General features: G+C 35.5%; 1 protein-coding gene and 1 pseudogene across 10 annotated transcripts in view; one reads left to right on the plus strand and one right to left on the minus strand.

Moving 5' to 3' along the window:
• The window catches only part of RALYL (RALY RNA binding protein like), a 682,789-nt gene that overhangs the window by 459,808 nt on the left and 208,086 nt on the right, over nt 1-14,895 (plus strand). The gene's annotated exons all lie outside the window — the stretch shown is intronic.
• On the minus strand, nt 4,500-4,925 carry LOC112823193 (ATP synthase F(0) complex subunit g, mitochondrial pseudogene; annotated as a pseudogene).

The following is a 14,895-nucleotide window of genomic DNA, read 5'->3' on the forward strand; positions in this document are numbered from 1 at the left end:
GAAGACAGTTTACCTTTTGCAGTCCAGGCTTCAAGTAAATGGCATGCTTCCATCACTACTAGAGTAGGTGTGTCTAATTTTTGCCCTGTCTCCATACCATAGACCATTAAATGACAAATTCTTTTTAAGATTATGTAATTATTAAATAAGCATAACTTCATTTATTTTCCATCAAACACTAACTTTAAATATTTTAGTTCTTTATGCATCTCTGTAAATAGAGCAGTTGGCAAACTAAAAGTGTGCATTTAAACTGATTCTTAGTCCTTTCATTCTTTTTATATTCATCTTCCTTAATTTAGTCTCAAAACACCCCTAGGCGGTTGGTGCTGACTCTTGCTTATTTGATATCAAAATTCTTGAGAGCCTGTTCCTCCACAGCAGGGTTTAATTTTCTCCCTTTAGGCATCTTCTTTAACTGTTTCCTACCGACAAAAAAAAAAAGACCCATCTTCTTCCAACTTTTGCATTGATCTCCCACTGTTGTTGGGATCCTGGTTATGGATACTGTGCTCAAGATCAGTTCTATCTTCTTTCCCCTGAAAAGACACTTAAAGAACTTCAAAGATCTTTTGTGTGATTCTTATGCTTTCCACATTTAAGAAATTATTCATAACTCTTTCTGCCTGGCATTCAACTCATTTTGTACACAATGCTTGTAAAGCGGTTAACAATTCTGATTGGACTCTCCTTTCAGAAGAAGCTTCAGGAAGGAAACATCAGGGTTCTTACCTTTTTTAAAGAGACGACTCCAAAAAAAGTGATAATTTTAATAATGTAATCTCACCAAGAAGTTCTGGTTTCTAGAAATGCGTTTATCTATATCTGTTGGAGAAAGTTGCCAAGACCTTGCTTTATACAAATTTGACTATGGTATCAAAAAAGAGTTACAGAATTTGTAGAATTGCAGGGGGCTCTCTGGGTGGCTTAGTCGGTTAAGTGTCTGCCTTTGGCTCAGGTCATGATCCTGGGGTCCTGGGATCGAGCTCCATGTGGGTCACCCTGCTCAGCAGGAGCCTGTTCCTTCCTCTCCTCCCAGCTTGTTCTCTCTCTTGCTATCTCTGTCTCTCTCTCCCAAAGAAACAAACAAACAAAGAATTTATAGAATTGGGAGAGGATTTAGACTAAGGTTTGACAGATCAGGTTTCTCATTTGGAGGTGATTACACTGAGGTCCACAGAAAGGTGGGCATTACTGGATTACACAGGTTTCAGTGGAAGACTAGATTTAGACCTGAATTTCCTGTTCCCTGCCCACCGCTATCTCTATTCTTACTGTATTCTTCAACATCAGTCTAAATGTTCCCTTCTCTTGTATTTCTCTCTGGGCCCTTTTTACTTCTTCCACAGGCCAAATTGCACAGTTGGGATGGTTACACAGGACTTTATAAGTACTAAAAAGGTCGTTTTTATTATCATTGTCTCATTGAGACTGAATAATCCTGGTGGACAGGACAATTCATCTTTTATCCTAAACTTTTTCTTTCTTTTTAGCATATCCTGGGTACTCATAAATAAAGAAATTCTAGAAGTTGGTATTTGACTTAGGGAACAAATATTTGATGATATTCATACCTCAAATACAAAGAATACCAGATTCAAACATTTCTTTTCTTTTGAAAGGCTAACTTTGTCTTCACTGTTAAATCCCTTAATATTTCATGGTTATGGACACTTAGGAAAAGTCTGTCTTTTCTAGCTTACCGCTTTCCACAGATGCTATGCTACCCATGCATTTTTATTATAGTTCATAGACATTAGATAATTTTTTCTTTATGAAACAATGGTGATAAGAGATATTATATTTTAATGTCCTTACTTAAAAGAGTATTTTCCCTTTTGGAGTTTTTCTGAACCAGAAATGCCAAAGTCGATGAATCACTGATCTAGAAATATGGATATTGAATGTGGGTTGCTTATACTGTGATTAATTAGAGTGTAGTTCATTCCTTCCTCCAAATTGCTTGTGAGATTTTTATAGATGTCCACATGGCAGAAATAAGTCTTAGTCTGTGGATTACAGGAAGTGTGCAAAGCCTGATTGTAGGCACGCTTTTTTGCCTGTGGGTTTTTTTATGAACATGTTGTAGTCAAAACCATATCCCAAATCCCATGTCCCAAATAACATTTAGTCACGTGAGCAGACTGACTCCATGAGATATCTGAATCTGTCTCCATGGTTTTTGATGTGTTATGCTTAATAGCAGATGGTAATTTAAGGCCCCACCAGATCCTAAAACAGTGCTATAGATTCTTCTAAGTTAAATAATGGCTAGTTATGCCATAGTTAAGCCTCAATCAAATGATTATTGAGGAACTTCTGTGCTTGCAGTTATGGGGGAACACAAAATGAATGCAGAAGTTGTAATTCTTTCAAAATGTTGTCAGGTGCTTAGGCTTGATTACATATACATGGATAAGTGTCATGCACTTTTGCATTTTGGAGGAAGAAATATGGAATTAAGGAAATGAAGAAGCAGAAAGATTTCATCAAGGTGGAAACATTTGAGTTCAGCCAAAAGGCAGAACTTGTTTTTCTCCACCTGTCAGTGTCCTGGATAAACTTTGCTCTTGGTTAGCCTTATCAAATAGGCTAATAAGGAGTTAAAATTGTGACCTTAGTAAAATGCATTATGAATTACACGGTTCAGTTCTTTTCAGACAGTACTAATATATATTGGAGATGATAGAAAAAGTTAAACCTGGTCAAGGTACTCCTAATAATCTTAAAAGGAAGTAAAGAAAGTATGGTATGTGAAAATAAGGAGAGATTACTTACTAAGAAATATTATCTTGTAGTATCAAGAGTAAATAAATTGCCGGTTTCTTAATGATCACAACAAAAGATCTAATTAAATTATTAATCAAGATTGCTTCTGATTGGAAAATGCTTAAAACCAGCAGCATTTATTGATATTTTATGCAATGAAATAAAGTACAAAATGCAATTACTTCATCTACTTTCTCAGTTAAAAAAGTTTTAAGGGAAACTTAGAGCAGTGGCCCCTACATGACATTTTTTATGACATTTTGAATGTACCTTCAGTGCATGTACTTCTAGGCTACATTATTAGCCTGAACCACTTTCCTTTTACACACTTCAGACAGCATTTTTCAAGAAACAAACACGTAAAGCACAGGTGGAAGATAAAAACACTTTCCAGTTCTCCATTTATGGGAGGTTGAACTTCTTTGGGTTGCTAGAGCTATAGATTTTTCAGAATGTGTTCTTCAGAGTGAAGTCAACTGATGTCACTTTTCTCTCAAATTTTCAGCCAACTGAAAAAACAAAATCATTATTTCCAAATTTCAAATTCCACCTATGTTGTAAGCTATACAAGGCCACCTTGCTTTTCGCACTTTTTTTAATGTTTTCTCTATGAGAACGGGCACTTCCTGATTCTTATGGCTTATTGTCAGCTTTATGGATTTCCTTCTATACACAAGACCTTGTCTGTCCTACACAATGTGTAGCATTTTTTAATACAACCAACAGCAGGTGTGTGATAAAGAATTCAAAAGGAGGCCACAAAAGGTCAGAAAAAGTACTTAAATCTCTTTCAACATGGAGTTCTTTCTTGAGTGTCTTTTGTTATTTTCATATTTCCTGAGGAATGCTAAACTAGCCATTCATGTGTCCAGAAATAATGGCAACAACTGTCATTTATTGAAGATATGAAACTTGGGCAGAGTCACTATGCTGGGAACATTTGCATTTATTCAATAAATATTTATTGAGTACCCACTATGTATCTGGTAGTATAGAAGGAATTAGGAAAAGGAAAGTGATCGATCACTGCCCTCAAGGAACTTAAGATCAAATATTTAAAAAGATATATCCAAGGCAATGATGAGGCCATGCAGCAAGAATTCTGGAAGCATAGACTAGCTTGAAGCAAAACTTTCTGGAGAAGTTGAGGATTGAGCTGCTGTTAAAGATAATTAGAGGATTCACACGTACAGATGAAGAGAAATGGCATTGTAAACAGAGAAGTTGTGTGAACAGAATATTGATGGTAAAACAGTATATGATGTGTGTGTAAGGAACTACAGATAATTTGGCAACGGGGAGGTTGGTCCTGGCAAGAGTTAAGGCTGGGAGGTTTGTAGAGTTAAAATCATGACAGAACTGGTATGACATGTTAAGATATTTAAATTTTATCCCAGAGGTTTGGGAAGCCAATCAAGAGTTTCAAAAGTTCTGCATTGCTTATGTACATATCTTATATACATATCAAGGTAGAGTTTGTATTTATGAGATCGTATTAGCTAAGGTTGCCAAAACAAATTACCATAGACTGGGTGGCTTAAATAGCAGAAATTTATTTTTGCAAGTCCTGGAGGCTAGAAGTCCAAGCTCAAGGTGATGGTAAGGTAGATGTCATTTTGAGGTCTCTCTCCTTGGCTTTTAGATGGCCACCATATCACTGTATGCTTGCATGACCTCTTCTTTGTGCTTGAGCAGAGAGAGAGCAAGCTCTCTGGTGTCTTGTCTTTTCTTTTTTTTTTTTTTGATACATTATCTTCTTTTATTCAAATACCAGTCTGATCACACATGGTCCAAGAACACTCAAATAATAAGCCACATATAAACAGATGTTAAAGATTGATCTTCAAACATTATAGCCAATGAGGCCACGCTTGCTCATGATCTCACCGACATAAGACCACATCCACACCTCGGTGGCCACCAAACCATTCAGCAGAGCTTCCTTAACTGTGAGCTATTTGAAGCTACCAGTTTGAGCACTCTTGACTATTTTTTTTCAAGCTCTGAATAACCATAGGTATCTCAGCAGGGGTTGGAGGAACCAGCTCAACCTTGGCATAGTGCCAAAATGTGGCCAGTCGAGGTTTTGAGTAAGTCACAGCAGCATTCACCAGCAAAGGGGCCTTCTCTGCGAGGTTATGGACAAACTGGGCCATGATTCCAAGCTGGAAGGTCCGTCGCCCTGGACAGCCGCTGAATGTCACCCCCTGCTCTGGTGTCTTTTCTTATAGGGCACTATTCCCATTATGAGGCCCCCACCCTCATGACCTCATCTAACCTCAATTACGTCCCAAAGACCCCATCTCCAAATAACATCACATTGGGAGTTAAGGCTTCAACATATGAATTTGATGGGGGGAACACAAACATTCAGTCCACAGCAGAAGAGAAAAAGGCTGTTACAGTAATCAAGACGTCAGATAATGAGGCTTTGAGCTAGAACTGATAAGATACATGGATAAAAGGAATAAAAGAGCAGTTACGGAGTGAAATCAGATGGATTTTGGTGATTAACTGGAGGGGAAGGAGAAAGAGCAATCCATTTTTTTCCCATCTCCATTATCATCCATCAACTCCAGACCACCAGGTGAGGTTACTGCCCAGTCTCTGCCCTGCACTTACCCAACTCCTACCTGTTCTACTCTGCTACCCCTCACCCTCACTGAGTTGCCCTACTCAGAACTTTTCAGCCATAATGATATTCAACAGCTTCTTTCAAGTACCTGATTCCTTCCCACTTCAGCACATTTGCATATTATAGGGGAGAAAATAGGTAAGTGTACAAATAAATGCAACCTAATACACTAAGTACCAGTGAATCACAGAAGAGGAAGCATCTGCTATGACACAACGTTTCCTCTTCCAAAAATCAATGCACTGTGGAAAATTGTGCAATAGAAAACTACTGAGCCAGTGAGAAAATCAAGGTTTGGAGTGCAGCACTCAAAAATTTCAATAGTGACATATTTTTTTAAATGCTAAGAACCTAATAAAAATGGTAGCATTTTTTAAATATACTAATAGTTAAGAAATACATAAGTAACAGAATACATAGGGTATTTTTACCTTAAAATTTGAAGTTTGCTTGGACATTGGAAGAGTTGTAGTTGTGTTACTGAGGGTAAAGGAAGGACAGTGAGCTGAAATCGAGGGCAGGTTGTAGCAGATGCAGATGGATGTGGCTCCTAACCCAATGAACTGAGGTAGCATGTTTGAGGTGTGCATATGAGTGCATTTCATGTATTCCTACTCATCTCAGGTTTAGCTGGCACTGTCTTTTGCATTCACCTCATGTTTCTCATGGGGGAAACCGCACATAAACAATCTCAAATTGTTCCTTCATATCAACTGTTTTGGTGTTTACATTTTCAAAACAGTCATTACAGCAGAACTGAATACAATTGTGCCTAGAACAGTGGGGGAAAAGCATCACCAAGGTGGTGCCATGTGACCTGAGTCTTGAGACATAAATAAGTGTATCCTAGCAGGAAAGAGGGAAGGGAACTAGACAAAAAGAACAGTATACATAGAGCAGACTAGGTGTGAAAGAGAATGTCATGTTTTACAAACTGCCCAGTGTGTGATTTTCCTATGTTAATTTGTTCTGGGTTTTTAAAAAAATAATATTTTCCTCATAGTAATTGACCTAATTGGATCCCCTTCTCTAGCACTTGATTGTTTATTTCATAAAATTTTGGGAAAAGAAAAATGACTTGCCTTCATTTGATATCTAAAATCTACATTGTACACGGGCTTTTATTTTTGTGTAACTCACCAGGTAACATGACAACATTGTATACATTTCATGCCTCCCTTCTTAACAACTGAATATAGCAATAGCCCTTCCAGGTCCAAAAATAAGCAAGCATCATTCACATACTTGAAATGACTAAAATGGTAACTGTATGAATTCTGCAGATATAATCATGTCTTGATTTTGTATGTATTCTGAAATATCACAAACTTAAAGGCTAAAATTAATGTTAGTTAGAATTTTTAATTCAGCCAAAGAAATAGCTTCTAGGGGTTTAATTTAACTTAGTTAATTACAAGTTAATAAAATATGTGTTCTTATATTACATAGATCCATTAGATCAATTAAAATCACTTTATACCTACCATATGCATAATACAATCTTTGGGTCTATGATTCTATTTCATTTCAGTTCATATCTTATAATTTCCAGTATTCCTTCCTGTACTGAATATTGTGAATATGTACTGAGAATACTCCTGATGGAAGCACACTAAATGGGAAAAAGTATACTTCAATGAAAAACAATATTATTTAATTCATTCAAATGATTGTGTTAATTGATTTCCCGATAGACACGGGCCTTGTTTTTCCACATGGATGATCAAATTTATTTTAGAGTCTAATCCTTTGAGGACACTGCAATCCAAGTTTTTCCATAACTTTCTGTTTTATGTTGGTAAATGTCTTTATTAGATGGAGCAGTCACTTGAGATAGAGTATTGTAATAGTGAAATATATGTTGCTTAATCAACAAAATTATTGAACCTATTCAAAGGATGTGTAGTACATTGTCTCCTTCATGGTTCTATAAAGTGTTCTACTGAAGTCTTCTAAATATTTATTTTATTTTCTACAAAAATTCTGTAACATTGTAGTGTCTGGGTATTTATTAGCTCTCCCACGACATCTTGAGGGCACTTATTTCACTGAAATCTCTAAGATTGTTGTAGCGACTCTTATTCTCGAAGGACCGTTATGTAGGTCTTTTGATTCTTATTTTCTGTTTCCATTCCCTCACCGTCCTTTTGCTCAATTCACTTTCCTCACTTTGCACATTTTGATACTTTATGATGGAAACAATATGAGAAAGATCATAAGTTCATATAAGTTAATTCTACTATCTTTATTGGGATAAATCAAAGAAAAATATTAAAATGGATAAATAAAACCTCTCTTTCATTTATTCAGCTCTTCCTTCCAAGTGCCATTGATTTTAAGTGAGCTATTTCTCTAGTCTTCATAGTTTTTATCTCTTTTTTTCAAGATTTAAAAAAAATATTTGTACTGTAAACAATTCTAGATAAAATTTCCTAAATAAATAATATAGCACGTTCCTCAATGTAGAATTTTTTATTTGGAAGAGACCTTGGAATCCTGTTATCTTAATAAGAAGGTTAGGCGACAAACTAACAAGGTACAAACAAAGCCAAATATATGTCCAATGATAAGATGCAAATAAAGTAATTTATAAATTGCTAATGTAAAAGAACAATTGTATTTTAAAAATATATCTGTCATTATCACATTTAAATAATAGGGAAGATGGAATCAGTCTAAGTTCTACAGCTAAATGTTAAATAATTAAAACAAATGTAGAAAAATGAAGAGAAAGAAAGTAGATGGTGAAATCCAAAGAGCTGGATTGTGAAAACCCGGTTTTTGGAGATAACATCCATTATTTCATGTATTTCTTATAAATTTATCATGAAGCTAAGTCAGAGAAATGTGGGAATCCACAGGGGGAAGAAATGACATAACTGCTTTTAAATGGTGTGATAGCCAAAATCCTTATCCTTATAAAAGTGATTTTTGAGGTTAAAAGGAAAAGAATATCTAGCATCTGTAAGCATTTTACAGTTATAACATTTTTACAGGCAGGTTAAAGCACTGTTTGGAGAATTTCCACATGGCTGGTATTTATTAAACCTAAAAGTTAAAATTACTTTCTTCAGTTTTATTGCAAAGCAAACATTTTGTATTGTTTGTCAGGATAACTTTATAAGAGATTTAGAATGATAAATGCGCTTGTGATGAACTGCTACAGAAAGAGAGCCAAAGGGACTTTGGTTTCTGTCATACATGAAGTATGGCCTTCTGGATTACAGGGAGGGTTATCTTTTTCTACACGTCTCTCTTGAGATCAAATCTGGGACATTCTAGCCATCTCTGGTTAGGTGAAACTATAGATCATGTTTTGGTTTTCTAAATCTTTTTGCTGGAGGAAAATTAAATTGTGCATTTTAATAAGAACAGTTTATTTTCACCGTTAAGTAGTTGAAGGGTGGGTAAATTAAGAAGGGGCACAATAAGATTCAAAATGAAAAGACCTCCAAATTATCTGATTATATCCCTAAGGAATTAAGTGCAGTTTCATTTAATTTAAGAAAGATTCATAGTGCACCTCCTAAACTATAAATACTGGCATTCTTTTTCCCCTTTTAGTCTAATGTGCAAATGGTTAGGCCTTTAACAGAGGGATGCACCAGGTGCTATGAAAACCACAAAAGAGAGTGGCTCTAACTCTCTTGGAGGAAGAATAGGGAGGGTAGACTCCACACAGGAAAAAAAAAAAAAAACACATGCAAAAGAAGCAATGCTAAAATCAGTGGAATGGGAAAATATAGTCCAAGTTTTTTCATGTGCATAAATCCAAAAATCTAAACAAGAGCAAAATATTAGCAAATTGAATGCAGCGATCTATAGAAAAGATAATGAATGTGTAACGATCACATTGGTTTTATTCTAGAAATGCAGTTCTGGTGTAACATTTAAAAATGTGAATCTTGACCCCCCCACACACACCATACCAAAAATTAATTTCAATTAAACTGGAGATCAATTTGTGAAAATAATTAAACTTCAAGAAGTAGTCATAGAAGCATATTTTCATTATCTTGGTGAACACAAAGTTCTCATAAAGGTAACAGAAATTAATAACCACAAGAAAAAAATAGAAAAATTGGACCTAATTAAAAATAAGAACTTATGTTCATCAAATATGTCATTTAGGGAGTGAAAAGCAAGCCACAGTATGGAAGAGAATATTTGATTTATCTATCTCTATCTCCATATATATATATATATATCTGACAAAGGATTCCTATCCAGAATTCGTAAAGAATTCCTACAAATCAAATTAAAGGAAAAAAACAACAACAACACTGAAAACTCAACAGAGAAATGGAAGAAAACTTCAAATAGCACTTTAGAAGAGAGGATATACAAATGAACAAAAACACAGTGGTTAACAACCTCATTAATCACTAGGGAAATGCAAATTAAAACTATAGTGATATTCCAGTACACACCCACCAAAATGATTAAAATAAATGTTCTGGCAAACACTAGCAAGGATGTGGAACATCAAGAACTCCCATGCATTGCTGGTGGGTGTGTAAATTGATATAAGCATTTTGGAAAATACTATATAGCTACAATAATTAAAGGAAAGTCTTGGTCAAGTCTATTAAGACTGATACATTACCTTATGAATTCCTAGATATATTCCTATCCTTAGATATAAATAATACCCCTAAAAACAAGTATATATGTTTACCAAAAGAGTTATACAAATATATTCATAGTGTTATTTCTAGTAGCTCCAAACTAGAAACCACCCTAAAGTCCATCAACATTAGAATAGACAAGAAAAACTGTAGTGTATTGATACAATCAAATGCTCTTCAGTAATTAAAGTGCATAGAATATTCTGGTCCCCACCAACGCTTAAATATCACAAACAATTTTGAGCACAAGAAGCCAAATACAAGAGTACACAGGGCATGATTCTATTTATATAAAGTTCAAAGACAACTAATTTATGGTGTTATTCGTTGGTATGGTAGTTAACTTGAAAAAGAGGTGACGGGGAAGAGATAAGAGGGGGCAATTTCTGGATCTTGGTGCTGATTACACTTTGTAAAATGTACCAAGTTCCACATTTATCCTCTGTACACTTATGTGTGTGTTATTTTTTGATATAAATTCTACTCCTATGAGTATTACATATAGAAGTATTAGTCTGGGCTTTGGGTGTCATGTTTCCAGTCATTGTCTTCCCAGCTGTAGCTGTAAAATTTTTTATGAGCAGAGACTTACTTGTTCCTTGTGTGCAATCCATCGGTACCATTCCCTTGGATTTATTAATTTAATGGAAGCTCTTAGACATTTTACACACGGAGAAACATAACAGGATTTTTGTTTTTAAAATGTTATTGTTTTTCAGAGATGTTTCATATTTTGTCTAGTTTATGCGATTCAAGGCAAAGTAAGACATTAAGTGGACATATTATAGCATTTCTTATATTCCAACTCACCATATATGATGAATATGATGGACATGGATATAACATCTATTCCAACCTCTTTCTGGTATTACTTGCTCTGCCTCAGAAACTGGAAAACTAAAAATGCAAAGCATGAGTCATTTATTTTTCTGATTTGGATTGTAATAGGTACAGTGCGGTTTAGGAGCGAGCAATTGTTTCCGGATCCTCAAGGCATATTACTTGTAGCAATGGCAGTGGTGGCGTGATTCTAAATCAGGCAACTGTAGAGCCTTTTTTGTAGTCGTGAAGTGACTTCCTGAGCATAGAAATGGCAGCAGTGCCTCTGGATGCTCAGTTCTGCAACGTAGCTTTGAGTGAGCTTTGATGAAAGCTCAATTTAAAGTCTATTTCTCCATCCCTCCCAATGTTCTTGTAAGCTGTTTAATGCCTTGTAGTAAATTCCTTTCTGTAGTAAAGTACCTAGAGGTGAATCTGTTTTCTGCAAATGGTTCCTAATTGGTAACAAAAGAACACAGTCAGCATTCTCTACCAGGAAAAAAAGTTCACGCAAAATGGATGAACAACTTTTAACCTCTTCTATAATTAGAGTTTAATCTTGGCCCTCTTATCTATGATCACATCGAATATTAACTGAAAATAAATTTTGTCATTTTAATTCCATCAGCACTTTTGAAAACTTTCAAATAACAAGCTCTACTTTTAAGTCCAATAAAATTTTCCATGTAATTATAAGTATCATCATACTTTCTGCATGAGAAAAGCACCCATCAAATGGCATTGTACCACTAAATAGTGAATCTTTGCAGTTGTAATTTACCTTTTCCCATTTACTCATTATGCCATGTGGTTGTATTTGCCCCATATTAGTGGATCGATAGGTGCAAGGCTCTTCTATCTCACCAGATTTCATTAAGAGTTGATTTACTCCCATACAAAAATAGAAGAGAAATGTAAAAGTTATAATGGCACACACACACACACACACACACACACACAAACACACACACACACACACACGGGAAAGAGAGAATCCGGTCTATACAAAACATGAAGTATTACATATCATGGCCATTTCTTTAGCAAAAGGAGTAGAAAATTGTTTTCCTAAGAATCACAGAAGAGGGTATTGGTGATTTATTTAGTTTTCCCTCACGGCATTAAGCCACATTAAGCACTGTTTTTTGCAACGTAATGGCTATTAAGCAACTTTGTACATGCTTGTCTCTTGTTGAATTATTTCTTAATTCATAGTCTCACAGTTCATGTAACATTTTATTGAGCATCCACTAAATACAGAGTGTTGGGCACTATGGGAGATATAAAGCTACCTATGAAACTGACTCTATCCTCATAACTGATCTTATGGAAGAGGCAGACAGAAATATGTAATTTCAATCCTAAAACAAATCACACTATAGTTTGTTATAGTAGATTGTGGTCAATATTATAAATAATGTGAGTATAAAGGAAGGAGAAACAAATTCCAAAATGAAAATACTAGGAAAGCTTCAGGACAGATATTTTGTTTGAGTTAAATAGGATAGAAGGGAGGACCTTTCAAAAATAAACATCATAAACAAATGCTATTAATATTCAGGTAAGTTTATAGAACAACCTAGATCTATATGCCTTGTCCATATTATGGAGGTTGGTGGAAACTAAGACTATGAAAGAAGAAAAATTGAGGCCAGAGTTTGGAAGATCATAAATGTCATGTTAAGAATTTTAGATGTTATTCCATAGTCATTTGGAAGCCACTTAGCAAGGAACCAAAATGTGAGGGCATTAGGGCATTCTGATGGCAATGTGAAAACTGGATTGACCAATGGAAAGATCAGAGTTGAGAGACCTCTGTATAACTAGTGGAGAGGTTTGAGTGGTAAAATGTGGTGATAATAGGAATGGGGAGGAGCGACCTACCTAAGAGGGATGCATTGGTAAATAAGTAGTAACAGGAATAGTTATAAGAGAAGGAACCCTAGAATATGACCAAAGAAACCTGAGTATGGGGTATCACTCACTCAAAGTGATAAACAGGATAATTTCCTCCTTAAGATGTCCATGTCTTGATCCCCAGAACCGGTGAATACAATAACTTCTACAGCAAAAGAGACTCTGCAAATGTGGTTAAATTAAAGATCTGGAGATAGGAAGAGGTTATCCTGGATTATCTGGATGGGTCCATGTAATTACAAGTAATTACAACAGGGTGTAAGTGAGGAAAAGGAGATATGACAAGGGAACCAGCTGTTGAAGTAATGTGCTTTGAAGATGGAGGAAGAGGCCATAAGCCAAGAAATGCCAGCGTCCTCTAGAAGCTGGGAGAGGCAAGAAAGTGGAATTCCACTCTGAAGCAAAAGGATGGAATGCAAAGTGGCCTACAGTTTAATTTTAGATTTTTGATTCACAGAAATTAAGAATAAATTTGTAGGGTTTTTTCTAATTTCTACTACAAAAAATTTCAAATGTACATTTTACAATGTACATATTACAGTTAATTATTATAGTGAAACTTTATATGTCCACCACTCAGGGATTTTTTTAATTTTTTAAAAGATTTTTGTTTATTTATTTGACAGAGAGAGACAGCAAGAGAGGGAATGACCTGAGCCGAAGGCAGGCGCTTAATGACTGAGCCACCCAGGTGCCCCAAGCTAGGCAATTTTGAGGGAATAAATGTCTGTTATTTTTTTAAGATTTTATTTATTTATTTGACAGAGAGAGAGAGACAGCGAGAGAGGGAATACAAGCAGGGGGAGTGGGAGAGGGAGAAACAGACTTCCTTGCTGAGCAGGGAGCCCAATGTGGGACTCGATCCCAGGACCCTGGGATCATGACCTGAGCTGAAGGCAGACGCTTAACGACTGAGCCCCCCAGGAGCCCCAAGGGATTTTTTAAGTTAAAGTATAATTGACATATTATATTAGTCTCAGGTGTACAACATGATTTGGTATTTGTATACATTGCAAAAGTATAAGTCACAGTAAGTCTATTGATCTACCATCCATCATCATACAGAGTTGCACTTTTTTTTCTTAAGATGATAGCTTTCAAGATCTACTCTCTTATCAACTTTCAAATATAGAATACAATATTATTGACTACAGTCTTCATGCTGTACATTACATCCCCAAGATTTATTTATTTTATAACTGGAAGTTTGTACCTCTTAAGCCCTTTTACCCATTTTGTCCACTTCCCTACAACTCTCTCTGCTGGCAAGCCTCAATCTGTTCTCTGTATCTCTGGATTTTGGGGTTTTTTTGTTTGTTCCTTAAGGTTCATCTGTGTTGTCAAAAATGGCAAGATTTCATTATTTTATATGGCTGAGTGGTATTCTATTGTATATGTATACCACATTTTCTTTATCCATTCATCCATCAGTGAACATTTTTAGCTTGTTTTCATATCTTGGCTATTGTAAATAATGCTGCAATAAACATAGGGGTACATATATGTTTTTAAAGGAATGTTTTCATTTTCTTTGTATAAATACCCAGGAGTAGAACTGCTGGATCTTATGGTAGTTCTATTTTTAATTTTTTGAGGAACCTCCATACTGTTTTCCACAGTGGCTACAATTTACATTCCCACCAGCAGTGCACCAGGACTCCCTTTTCTCTACATCCTCACTAACACTTGATGTTTCTTGTCTTTTTGGTAATAGTCATTCTGACAATTGTGAGGTGATATTTTATTGTGGTTTAGATTTATATTTCCCTGATGATTCGTGTTGTTGAGCACCTTGTCATCTACCCGTTGGCCCTCTGTGTCTTCTTTAGAAAAATGTCTATTCAGATCCTCTGTCCTTTCTTTTAATTGGATTGTTTGGGTTTTTGTTATTGAGTCATAGGAGAGCTTTATATATTTTGGATATTAATCCCTTGTCAGATAAATGATATGCAAATATCTTCTCCCATTCAGTAGGTAGCATTTTCATTTTGTTGCTGGTTTCTTTCGCTATGTAGAAGCTTTTTTCTTTGGATTGATCATTTGTTCATTTTTGCTTTTGTTGTTCTTGCATTTGGAGTCAGATTCAAAAGAAACCATTGTTAGGGTCAATGTCAAGGAGCTTATTGC

Source organism: Callorhinus ursinus, unplaced genomic scaffold (assembly GCF_003265705.2).
Source record: "Callorhinus ursinus isolate GAN/ISIS: 27379988/994484 unplaced genomic scaffold, GSC_fseal_2.0 scaffold5, whole genome shotgun sequence".
NCBI classification, from domain to species: domain Eukaryota; kingdom Metazoa; phylum Chordata; class Mammalia; order Carnivora; family Otariidae; genus Callorhinus; species Callorhinus ursinus.